Source organism: Leptonychotes weddellii, chromosome 9, assembly GCF_054177405.1.
Source record: "Leptonychotes weddellii isolate Sample4059 chromosome 9, ASM5417740v2, whole genome shotgun sequence".
NCBI classification, from domain to species: domain Eukaryota; kingdom Metazoa; phylum Chordata; class Mammalia; order Carnivora; family Phocidae; genus Leptonychotes; species Leptonychotes weddellii.
In genome coordinates this window covers 89,090,573-89,102,728 of record NC_138377.1, presented here as the reverse complement: position 1 = coordinate 89,102,728, position 12,156 = coordinate 89,090,573, and the positions used below count along the sequence as shown (strand labels likewise).

Below are 12,156 nucleotides of genomic sequence, written 5' to 3'. Positions count from 1 at the left end.
ACCCTCTTTCCTGACATTGGCCAAATGTGAAAAGTCAGAGAAAAGATCACTTGCCTTTCTCCTCATCTGCCTAATGATGTAATAGTCTTCCAGTCAGGAGACATATTTGAAATACTTCAATATGATGTCTTTCTGTTCTTTATTCTCTAGGTATCGTATTTGCCTTTCTACCTCCCTATCTTTCCAATTGTCTCTCCACCCATGTACCCGTCCACCTACATACCCATTTATTTAACAATAACACAGGGTTCTTTATGGTTTCCAAACTGTTTGTATTGTGGTCTTCTCACAGCAATATACTGAATGAAGGAAGGACATTTTCTGTATTTATGCGGCCTGGGCCCAATGAATATAAGAACAAAATGATTATGTACCTTACTTATCCTCCACTTTACTCCTCTTTCCTTTCAGATGCTCCCAGTCCCCAGCATACCCAATTCCTGTTCCTTTTTCCACATTACATGCTTATATTCTAGCCTTCTAGCCATGGCCACAGGCAGCTTCTTAAAATTTACTACTTTAGCTCTTGTTCAAAGTCACACACAGACATTCTGCAAAACGCACTTCTGGGGGCTTGAAAATTTGCAGCTACTGAAGTGTCTCATGCACCCTTTAGTAAAGAAATTAAGGAAAACTGGAATTTTCTTTTAATACTGGGGATTCCAGTTCCCTCTGATCTCAAATCTTTTCCATGGTAATTCTTCCCTTTCCTCCTTTTGTCTCGTCTGTTGATGATAGGTGTCATTCATCATGCCAAAACTAATCCCTCCCCATCCTTTGAGCGTGCACCCACGCACCCCTGAATTGCATATTGAATCTGCCCTCTGCTAGCTCCTTTCCTCTGCTCTACAACACATGTGGGTGTCTACAGACCTGACAAATACCTTCTCTCTCAGCTCCTGCTAGTATTGCCACACACATTACCTGCTACTTCAACTTGCCCACCATCTTCTCACTCCATAGCCCTTTGCAGTCTGGCTCACACCCTCACTGCTCTCCGGACTGCTCCTCTCCAGATTATCAGGGATCCAGTGCAGTGACCTTTTGTTAAGACTTGCTATCCCCCCACCCCAAAAAAAGACTTACTGTCCTCAGCTCTTCTCTGAAACATTTAATGCCAGGTGAAGTTTGACAGAAGGAGATTCGATAGTTAAAGAAGAGTTTTTGGTAGGGAAAAGCTGCTAGTTGGCAAAGAGTTGGTTTACTTATGGTCATCTGGTCCTCAGTCTTATACCAGAAACTGGACTTTTTCTGTATACCCAGAGATGAAAATAGCTTTGGGAATAGGTTGACACTCACGAAACTCCCAGGTGGTGTGGAGGGCCAAATTATTAACAATAATAAGGAAAACTTCTTTCTTTCCTGGCACTTAACACCTAACAAAGCTGATTATAGTCACAGTATGCCCTCTAAGTATCAGCTGCAGTGTGCTGCAGTGGAATGGAAAGGCTGTGAAATCAAATAGACCTGGGATTGAATCTGACTCCCTCTTACTGGCTAATATCTAATTTTGGGGATGAGTTTAACTCCGTTTCTGCATCTATAAAAATAAGGATATTACCTGTTTTGGAGAAGTGATATACAATTTATCTGTAATTTACCAACATGTCACAGTAGTATCACGTACAAGGTGCCTGATGTCATCACCCTTATTACCAACAAACATTTGACCATTCAGGCCTGCCAGGCACAGTAGCTGACTAGGTTATAAACTGTGACTAGCGCCCTGGCCCTGTGCTCTAGAAGTCTTCAGTGTAGTGCAGATGGCAGAGATGCCCAGTCCAGCACAACGTAGCAACTTGCATGGAAATATGTCAAAGGCATTGGTTGTGCACAGAAGTACTGCTTATCTCAATGGGTTTTCCCCTCTTGTCTTTGCTGGACTAACTTATGCCATTCTCTATATCTCAGGTGAAACATCACACTTTCCTTCGTGTGATTTGTTGCCATGTGCTCTGTACTTACTGTTTTATAGTATTCATCCTGCTACCTGCTACTTGTTTAATGTCTGTTTCAGACTCTTAGCTCTACGAGGCCAAGGACTATCTCTGTCTTGTTCATTGCTATGTCCCCATGGCTAATATAGTGCCTGGCACATAGCAGGAGCTCAAGAAACTTGTAGTTGAATTGGGATCTATAAGGGATTTGGTGGGGTTGTATGAGGGAAGGATTGGAGATAAGTGAAAAGATTGTAGAGACAAGATAATGAAGAGCCTTTTCTGCTGTAAGGAGTTTGGACCTTATATAGCAAAGAATGGTGAACCATTGAAAGATTTTGAGCAAGGGATATGACCAATTTGGAGTTTACAAAAGTTCATCAAGGTACAGTTTAGTGTATTGGGTATATATGTATGTGGGTGTGGGGAAAAACAGGCATCCAAGAGTTGAGTTAGGAAAATTTTGCTAGAGACCAGGTAAGGAATTTAGGTAAGACCCAAACCAAGGTAATAGCAGTGGGGACAAAGCAATCTGTTTGAGAGGTAGAATTAATGGGATTAAGTGAACAAGTAGATGTGAGAAGGAAGAAGAAAAAGTTTATGTTGACTTCTAAGTTTCTAGGTTTTATAGTGGATGGTGGGCGAAAATTTCATTGTAAACAAAAGATAAGCTTTGACATCAGACAGCTAGGATGTAACATCACAAGACGTTAGCCTTACTATTCCCATCTGTAAAGTAAAAATTTTAATATCTACGTTCTGGGGTGGGTATGATATGAAATGGCTGGCACTGAGCAGAGACAACACTTAAGTTAGTATGTTTGTCCCTCCCCTTCACCACCACCCACCCCCTGCCATAATCAGGCTCTGGCTAAAAGAGTAAAAGTAGATTTAATGAGGGAAGACAGGGAATTTGGTTGTGCACACTTTAAGTTTTAGACATCTTAGTTACATTTTGAATACACAATAAAAGGTCTTAAAACTGAAACTAGGTCCTACATGTCCTACAACATTTTAAGCTTCTACAGCTTAAGAGATTTTTCTTAGCGAAGTCATGAATTTTTTCCCTCTTTATAGACTTTTGCAACCTGTTTTGAATAGAACAAGTTGAAACAGGTTTGCCCTGTAGAATATTAAAAGAGCGTAGACTTCAGGGTAAGACCTGAAAGAGGGGAAATGTCTAATTCCGACTCAGATTCCTCAAGAGTGAAACGGATGGTTGTTATCCCTCGGGATGTGCAAGGATGAAATCCCTTGCAGTAGGACACCTACAGTATACAGTCTGCACAGTTACTCAATAAATGTTGATTTCTTTCCTTCATAATTTTAAATCACAACACAAATACTTAATATGTTTTAAGAACCACTTAAACTTCCTGCAGGCTGATCTGCAGTCAGTATACACTCTTTCAGCCAAAATTCCATTTCCTGCAACTACAAAACAAAGATTATTTATAATAATGTGTTGACCAAAGACAAGGTATTGATGGAATCAAAGGCCAACTCACTAACATTTGGGGCAAATTAGAATACTAAAATAAAAATGAATGTTAGAAATTTCAGTAGGAAGTTATCTCTTGATTACCCAGAAAAATAATTTGTCACAGTGCCTCAGGACTCCTGAGTATTTTGCATGGTTGAAATTAGAGGGCATATTTACTTTGCTGCTAGTTTTATTTGGGGACATCATTTCTAACGTCATTCTTATCACAAGGGTACCTAATTTTGCAGAAGATACATGTTCCCAGCAGGAAGAGAAGAATAAATGTCTTTTTTAAGCTTCAGATCTTTTCATTTATAAAGTTATGAACAGTTATCAATTATTACTCTTCAGTTGCCAACTCCTGTTTGAATCCATAGTGACAAAGAAGTCGGCAGTTTGTATGTGAAGTTTTTACAAACTTAAATTCCTAGGGTAAGAGTCAAATTGAACAATAGATGCTGCAAAATGATGCCATTATATTTTTTAAAACAAACAAAGAATATTTATTTGATAGTTAGAACTCTAGCGTTTTCACTGGACTCTTATATAAACAAGCAACCTTATTTAACCAATATTTTATGTTGTGGTGAGAATTACAAGTCTATTTTTAGAGGAGGAATTTCAGGAAGCATTAGGCATTCCCTCTGTCAGATTAGTCGGATTCCTGAGCTTGTGTTCTTTCTAATATATCACAGGTTAAATCTGTTTAAACATGTTCTCTTCAAAACAGGTTTCAGATGTCTGCGTGTGTGTGTGTACATGAGTGTGAGCAATGGTGTGGCAGGCCAACGTATCAAAATAGTCCTTTTTATGAATAGATTCAGTTGAGTAAATTTGAGGAAAATGGATAGTGTTTTTCAAAAGACTAAGTTGTAAAAGTAAATCTAAGACGGTGATTTCTGTGAAAAGACATTCTTGGTTTGAAATGGGATAAATGGCCTAATTTTCTTACTCTTATTAGTAACATAATACTGTGGTCGCCGTTTTGTGAACTGACATGACCCTGATATAGGAGAGTAGATGGGGATGGGTGAAGGATTCTCTACAACAAAGGTTGGCAATTTTGGAAGAGGTATCAGAAATGGCCCATAAAATTTGACTTTATTTGTGATATTAAGTAGTTGAGTAACTTGAGTAGTAAACAGAAAAGTCAATATGCAATATGACACCAGTGTGTGATCTCACTCCTTACATATTACTATCTTTTACTTCCTCTATAATTAAGGTGGCCTACTGCCCTGGTTGGCTTGGGACTTTCCTGGTTTTAGCACTGAAAGTTTACCTCAGTCCCAGGCAAATAGCAATGACTAGTCACCCTAATTATAATCCTAGATATAAAGTAGCCAGTGGCTTTTAATATTTTTTAGAGATTTTATTTATTTATTTGAGAGAGAGAGCGCGAGCATGAGCAGGGGGGAAGAACAGAGGGAGAGGGAGAAGCACACTCCCCGCTGAGCAGCGAGCCCGATGTGGGGCTTTCAGGCCTCGAGTCCAGGACCTCAGGATCATGACCAAGCCCAAGGCAGATGCTTAACCAACTGAGCCACCCAGATGCCCGCCAGTGGCTTTTAAAAAGCATTTAGAATATTATCCAAAATCTCTTTTTGGAAAAAGATAGGATAACATGCAATATTTTTCCTTTGGTGTGAGGGGAGGGGCAGGGTTACTAAAGAATAGTAATTCATTTGAATTTGGCACTTTATATCAAAATAGATGACATCATATTTTCTTTTCAAATCTAAATATTCCTGATTTTTTAAAAAGATTTTTATGTATTTGAGAGAGAGAGTGAGTGAGTGAGAGAGAGAACACAAGCAGGGGGAGGGGCCGAGGGAGAGGAAGAAGCAGACTCCCTGAAGGGAGCCCGATGTGGGACTCGTTGAGGGGCTCGATCCCAGGACCCCGGAATCATGGTCTGAGCAGAAGGCGGATGGATGCTTAACCAACTGAGCCACCCAGGCATCCCTACATATTCCTGGTTTCAGAATCAGGAATTATCTATAAGTCTCCTTCCCTTGCCACTTCTATTTGTTCTTATGATCTCACTTTCCCATGAAGGATAGCTCAGGATATAAACTTAATAAAGCAACTAAGATGGGCAGTTGAACTGCTTAAAGAAAACCAACGTTGTAGGCAGCTAATCTTTAATTCTCTGCGAAACTTGCTGCCCCTCATCAAACCTGAGACCCCTAAAAGCAACGTGCTTAAACTGGACTCTGAAGAGACCTCTTCAGTTTGGCAATGAAATGGTCAAATCACCTTTGCCGGTGATTTTCAACTACTGACATTAACTGCTCCCATCCATGTCTGCTCTGAGTCCCAGCTGCAGTTCTCTCCCTCATTGTGGATCACTGCTACAGAGCAGAATCCCTGGTAGGCACTCTGTTCAAAGCCACCGCCGGCTGGGAGTTACAGAGCTTTATGATCCAGTATTGCTGGCTTGCCCTGTTCTTCCCAGCTGTTGATGCAGCACTAAGGGCAAAAGGTGACTAGGTCACTTCTATTCCACCTGCTTCTGTTGTTGTTTCTTTTAAATCCTCTTAAATGGACTTTTAAGTGTGAACTTTGCAACCACGTCCTGGCCAAAGAACAACCTTAGAGGCCTCTGCAGCCTGGCTTTGGGTGGGAATCCCAGACTGTCCTGATTCCTGTTCACGAGCTCTCACTAATCTGGCAACCAGGTGGTTAGTGCCAGTGTTAACCGCGTGGACTTGTCAGGGTGTTCCTTTGCCCAAAGGCTGCAGGAGGTTGACAGCTGGAACCACTGAAGTCTGAATTTCTCCTATCCAGGGACAAATTAGGAAGTCAGAAATTTCTCCTTGGCTGTACTTAAGATGCTAAGCTGGGATGGGCTTTAGAAATCCGCTAGCCAGAAATCACAGAAGTTACCTTTAAGACTGGACAGGTTGCTGTGTCACAACTTACCCCTTTTATAGTGAAAACTGCGATGATATAGTGACTGTAAGCCAGGACAGTAGAGCTAGTCTGCCTGGGTTTAATTCCTGGCTCCCCCACTTATTAGCTGTGTGACCTGGGATAAACTTCTCTCTCACTGTCCATCTGTAACATAAGAATAATAATAGTATCTACCTCAGAGGGTTATTTCCGAAAGCCAAATGAGTCAATATCTGTAAAACACATAGAATAGTGCCTGAGAGAAAGAGCTACATAATCTTTAGCTGATATTAGTAGTATTAGTTACAAACCTACCAGCTCATCAAATAACCTGATGTGGGCCGCAGTTCTTGGGATAACATTCATAAGGTTTGCCATTATTAATCATCATTACTGTAATGGATTCAATGTTTATGGCCCCTCAAAATGGATATGTTGAAATACTAACCCCCATAGTGATGATTTTAGGAGGTGGGGTTTTGGGAGGTGATTAGGTCTTGAGGGTAGAGCCCTCTTCAATGGGAATAGCGCCTTTATAAAAGGAACTGAGAGAGCTCTCCTTCTGCCATGTTAGGACACAGTGAGCCATCTGCAGCCTGGAAGAGGGCTCCCACCACAACCTAACCATGTTGGCACCCTGATCTTGCTCTTCCAGCCTCCAGAACTGTGAGTGATAAGTTCTGTCATTTATAAGCCACTGAGTCTTTGGTACTTTGTTGTGGTAGCCTGAACAAACTAAGACAGTTGCCAGTATTTTTGATCTGCTAACAATGAGCCCAGTTCTAAATAAATATTTTACAGATATTATCTCATATAAACTATATAAACCTCATTGAAATTGGTGCTGTCATTATCTTCATTCTACCTGGGAAGAAACTGAGGCTCAGGCAAGCTAAATATGATGCCAAGTTCACCAGGTAGTAAATGACAGCTGGACTCACACCCAGATGTGATTTTGGATATGAGCTAGTACCATTAATGGCTTGAGACTTTAGAGGCTAGTAAGATGGGGGTGAATTTATTTTGCATGTGGGACGAATGCGAATCCTTGAGGGCTGACCTTGGTAGATTAAATAGTCCCTCAATGATACTAGGTCCTAATCCCTGGAACCTGTGAACATTACCGAATATGGTAAAAAGGACATTGCAGGTGTGATTAAATCAAGGATCTTGAGATCAGGAGATTATCCCGAATTTTCCAGGTGGGTTCTAAATGCAATCCTATTATTTCCTTATAAGAGGCAGAGGGAGATTTGCACACAGAAAAAGAGAAGGCAGTGTGATCACAGAGGTAGAGATTGAAAGGATGTGATCACAAGGAAGCCAAAAATATTGGCAGCCACCAGAAGTTGGAGGGGCAAGGAACAGATTCTCCTCCTGAGCCTCTTGAGAGAGTGTGGTCTTTGTGTCACCTTGATTTCCACCCAGTGATACTGATTTCAGACTTTCGAAGTGTGAGAATAAATTTCTGTTGTTTTGAGACAGCAAATTTGTGATAATTTGTTGCAGCAGCCTCAGGAAACTAATACAGCTGACCCTCAAACAACAGGGCTTTGAACCCCACAGATCCACTTATATGGAGATTTTTTTTCAATAAATACACGTATAATACTGCAAATGTATTTTCTCTGTTCTTTTTTTCCCTAGCTTACTTTATTGTAAGAATACAGTATATGATACATATGACATACAAAATATATGTTAATTGTTTATGTTATCGGTAAGGCTTCCAGTCAACAGTAGGCTATTAGTAAAGTTTTGGGGCGTCAAAAGTTATACTCGGATTTTTTACTGCACGGGGGAAAGGGAGTGTTGACGGCCCCCAACCTCCCCGTCGTTCAAGGGTCACCTGTACAAATCGTAATTAACATTTGGATTTCTGCCTTTTTAAATATAATTCCAAGGGTGTGGATGTTGAATAAAGCTTCCTACATGTGCACAGTTATGCTTAAATGAGGACCAAATCTTTTCTTTTCCACCGAGAGCAGTGGTTACCAAACTTAGCTGAACACTGGAATCCCCTGGGGAGATTAAAATTCCTGACTATCCAGCCACAACAGACCAATTACATCAGAATCTCTGGAGGTGGGACCCAGGCATAAATTCTTTTTAAAGCTCCCAGGTGATTCCAAGGTACAGCATGTTTGGGAACCACTGCTTTAGAGAGAAGTAAGAAGCAGCTCTCTATCTCTGCTTGGATCTCTTCCTGCCATTCTAGGTGTGAATTTCCAAGTGCCTTGCTAAGTGTCCTCATCTGGTCGCCAGGTTACCTCAAGCTAAATATATCAGGAACAGAGCTCATTCTGTTCTCTCTGCAAACTTGTTGCCTGTTCTGTGCACCCAGTGTGGGTACTGATGCCACCGGCTTCTATATCATCTTGGCACCATGTGACTCCTCACTCTCTTCTTCCCGCCTCTCTGCCTCACCTCCAGACGTACTTCTCCTGGCTGAGGACTTGAGGGGGCTTTGAGGTGGGGTGGAGGGGACAAGTGGACTCCAAATTGAAACCTTTCCCACTGTCCTTTAGAGCTACTGCTTTTAAAAAATATCTGATTAATGAATTAAAGTTCTATGAAAGATAGCATTGGGAAAAATGGGTTCTGCTTAAAAAATGGAAAAAGAAATGACAATAGTATAGCTGCATTATGCGTCCTGTGTCTTAAACAGAAGACCTGTATTTTCATGGGAACTGTAATATGGGGAGCTGCTTGGAATGGTAAACCTGATAGCTTACTATGTCCAGGCAAACTGCAACAGGGAAGCTGTAGGCAGAGGCCAGACACCAAAAAAAAAGAGCCATAAGAAGTCTCAAGGGGAAGGCAGGGCATATCTTCAAAGCCAGAAGCTACTCCGTACTACAGAACTAGGAGACATTTCTTCCTTTTCACATATCAGTAAACCAAAGTTCAGAAAGATTCAGACACTTGTCCAAGGTCACACAGCTAATAAATTGTGGCTTGTAGATTTGAATCTGGATCTTGCTCATCCCAAGGCCCCCAGGCTTAAACTCCTAGTTTGATCTACTACATCCTCCCCAGTGTTTCTTAAATTTTAGTGTGTGTAAGAATCACGTGGACTGATAAAGATGCCAGTTCTGAGGCCCAGCAGCTGGGAGCTGATACAAAAGGTCCAAAGTGGGGTCCAGGCGCTTGTGTTTTTTAAACCAGCATCTGAGGTGATTCTCGTGTAAGCAGGATACAGACCACGCTCTGAAAAACCTGGCATAGGATTTATGCAGGATTTGTGCGTGGGCAAGATGTCCTTGGCTTTACCCCTATTTTTATTGCAGCATTATTTACAATAGCCAAGATATAGAAGCAACCCAAGTGTCCCTGTGTAGATGAATGGATAAAGAAGATGTGGTGTATATGTATACACAATGGAATATTACTCAGCCATAAAAAGAATGAAACATGGGTGGACCTAGAGAGTATAATGCTAAGTGAAATAAGTCTGTCAGAGAAAGACAAATACCATCTGATTTCACTAATGTGGAATTTAAGAAACAAAATAAATGAACCAAGAAAAAGACCAAACAAACAAACAAAAAGAGAAAGAGAGAGAGAAAGAAACAAACAAAAAACAAACCAGACTCTTAAAAGCAGAGAACAAACTGGTGGTTACCAGAGGGGGGTGGGTGGAGGGATGGGTGAAATAGGTGATGGGGATTAAGAGTACACTCATCTCGATGAGCAATGAGTAATAGACAGAATTGTTGAATCACTATATTATATACCTGAAACTAATATAACATTGTATGTTAACTATACTTCAAAAAAAGAAAAAATGCCCTTGGCTTCAAGAACCTGTTGAAACAGTTGGAGACAATGAGAAGCTTATGCCCCCCTTTCCAGAAAGTGGCTTTTTGGGCTTAGGTTGGCTACAGGGTTGGAGGACTGGGCTTCTGTTAACATTCCAGTGAGATTTTACCAAGGGCAGGAGTAGCTGCCCGGGAACACCTGGTTCCTTGTCAACCTCCTAAATCCTATAGATCTTACATTCTGTAGAGTGAGTGAAATGATTTTAACATTGTCAAGAGGACCCAGTTTTAGGGTCAGATTTTGCAAGAATAGCCAAATGCTGCTGCAGTGGCTGTCAGCCTTGTCCCCTTTGCAGCCTGCCTGAAAGAGAGCATTACAGATTCACTTATCTGTTGATCTGGCTCTGAGCTACAGGATGCCTTCTGCTACCGAGGCTCATAATAGCAGCTTTGAAGTCCAGTGCAAGTGTGAATTTATTGTTTTGTAAAGACCAGATTCCTGAACAGGTCATAAATTACCTTGTTAGACAAAGGCTTCTGGGGAAATGTAATGTGTTGAAATCCTTCAGTGGGTGATTATCCTAACACATTGCTGGCAGAGCAAATAACTGGCACTCACACACCAAAACCCAACAGCTGCCAAACTCCAGAGAAGCTGCAGCTAGGCTAAGCTTTGAAATCTTAGTTAACCTTTTTCCTAGGTGAGAAAGTGGAGAAAAAAGAGAAAGAATAGCAATTTTAAAAAAAATTGGCTTTACATTCCTGATCTTGTTTAGGAAAAGTCTGTTTTGGGACACCTGGGTGGCTCAGTGGTTAAGTAACTGCCTTTGGCTCAGGTCATGATCCCAGGGTCCTGGGATCAAGTCCCGCATCGGGCTCCCTGCTCAGCAGTGAGTCTGTTTCTCCCTCTTCCTCTGACCCTCTGCCCGCTTGTGCTCACTCTCTCTCTCTCTCAAATAAAGAAATAAAATTAAAAAAAAAAAAAGGAAAAGTCCGTTTTGGGAAACCAATGAAATATAGCTGATTACTGTTAAAAGGATTTTGGTGGCATTATTCTCCTGGATTTCAAGAAGATCCCTTTTCATCTTTGGAGCATTGTCTTTTCTGTGCTCATACCTTTCCTATTTCTGTAGGTGACCTTCCCAGAGTTATAACTGGCATAATTAGCTCTTTGGCACAGGTCACTGATTGGTCATTATCTGATGATTCTTAGGGCCACCTCTCTTCTCTCCAGGCCTGGTATGAAATATCAGCCTCTGTTAGGAACTTCATCATTCTGTCTTACCTCCTACAATAGAGTTTTTGCAATTTCTAGCTAGATGGAAGGCCTTGAGTAGATTTTAAATGCAAACTGAAGATAAAATCAGATCAAAATTTGGATTATGAACTTTCTTTTAGAGTAATATTTTTAAATGTGCATTGCAGGGAATTTAGATAATACTGAAAATACACAGAAGAAAAATAAGAACTACCCCAAAGCCCATCACCCAGAAGAGCCATAATTTACATTTTGGCTTAAAAATGGGCTTACACTGAATGTATTGCTTTGTAACCTGCTTTTCCACACAGCTAGATATCATAGTCAATGTCATTGAAACATCTTTTCCAATGACTACAAAGTAGACCTACTCCTAAGTTTGTTGGTTAGAAGATGGTGCTAGTATTCCCCAAGTACTTATTTGGTTAAGGGATATGGAAGATAATTGCCTTCTTCTCTGTGGGTCAAGAGCATTATTCATTTGTTCAGTATTTATTGAGTACTTACTATGTTTCAGACACTGTTCAAGATACTAGGGATACCGCCTGAATAGTACAGACAAAAATCCCTGTCCTAAAGCACCATGGGAATATAAGAGTACACTTTTTAAAAAATTTCTGAATTCCTTTTAATATTGACGATTTGGGTTGATTACACCAAACACCCATCAAACAAAGGCCACTGATAGTATATAAAATCTTCAGGAATTAATGTTAGTCACCATAGAATAGCATGTTTTTTGTTTACACTCTATTTTAGCACAGGACCTGGTACATTGTAAGTGCTCAATAAATACTGGTTGAATGAATTTATGAGTACGTA

The 12,156-nt window shown here is 40.7% G+C and overlaps 1 long non-coding RNA gene across 1 annotated transcript in view; it reads left to right on the top strand.

Moving 5' to 3' along the window:
• Positions 1-11,028, top strand: part of LOC145723532 (uncharacterized) — a 129,610-nt gene extending 118,582 nt beyond the window's left edge. Inside the window, exon 7 of the long non-coding RNA XR_014148662.1 lies at positions 6,890-11,028. This is a non-coding gene — a long non-coding RNA (uncharacterized LOC145723532). The remainder of the gene's footprint in view (positions 1-6,889) is intronic.
• Positions 11,029-12,156: the final 1,128 nt, after the last annotated feature.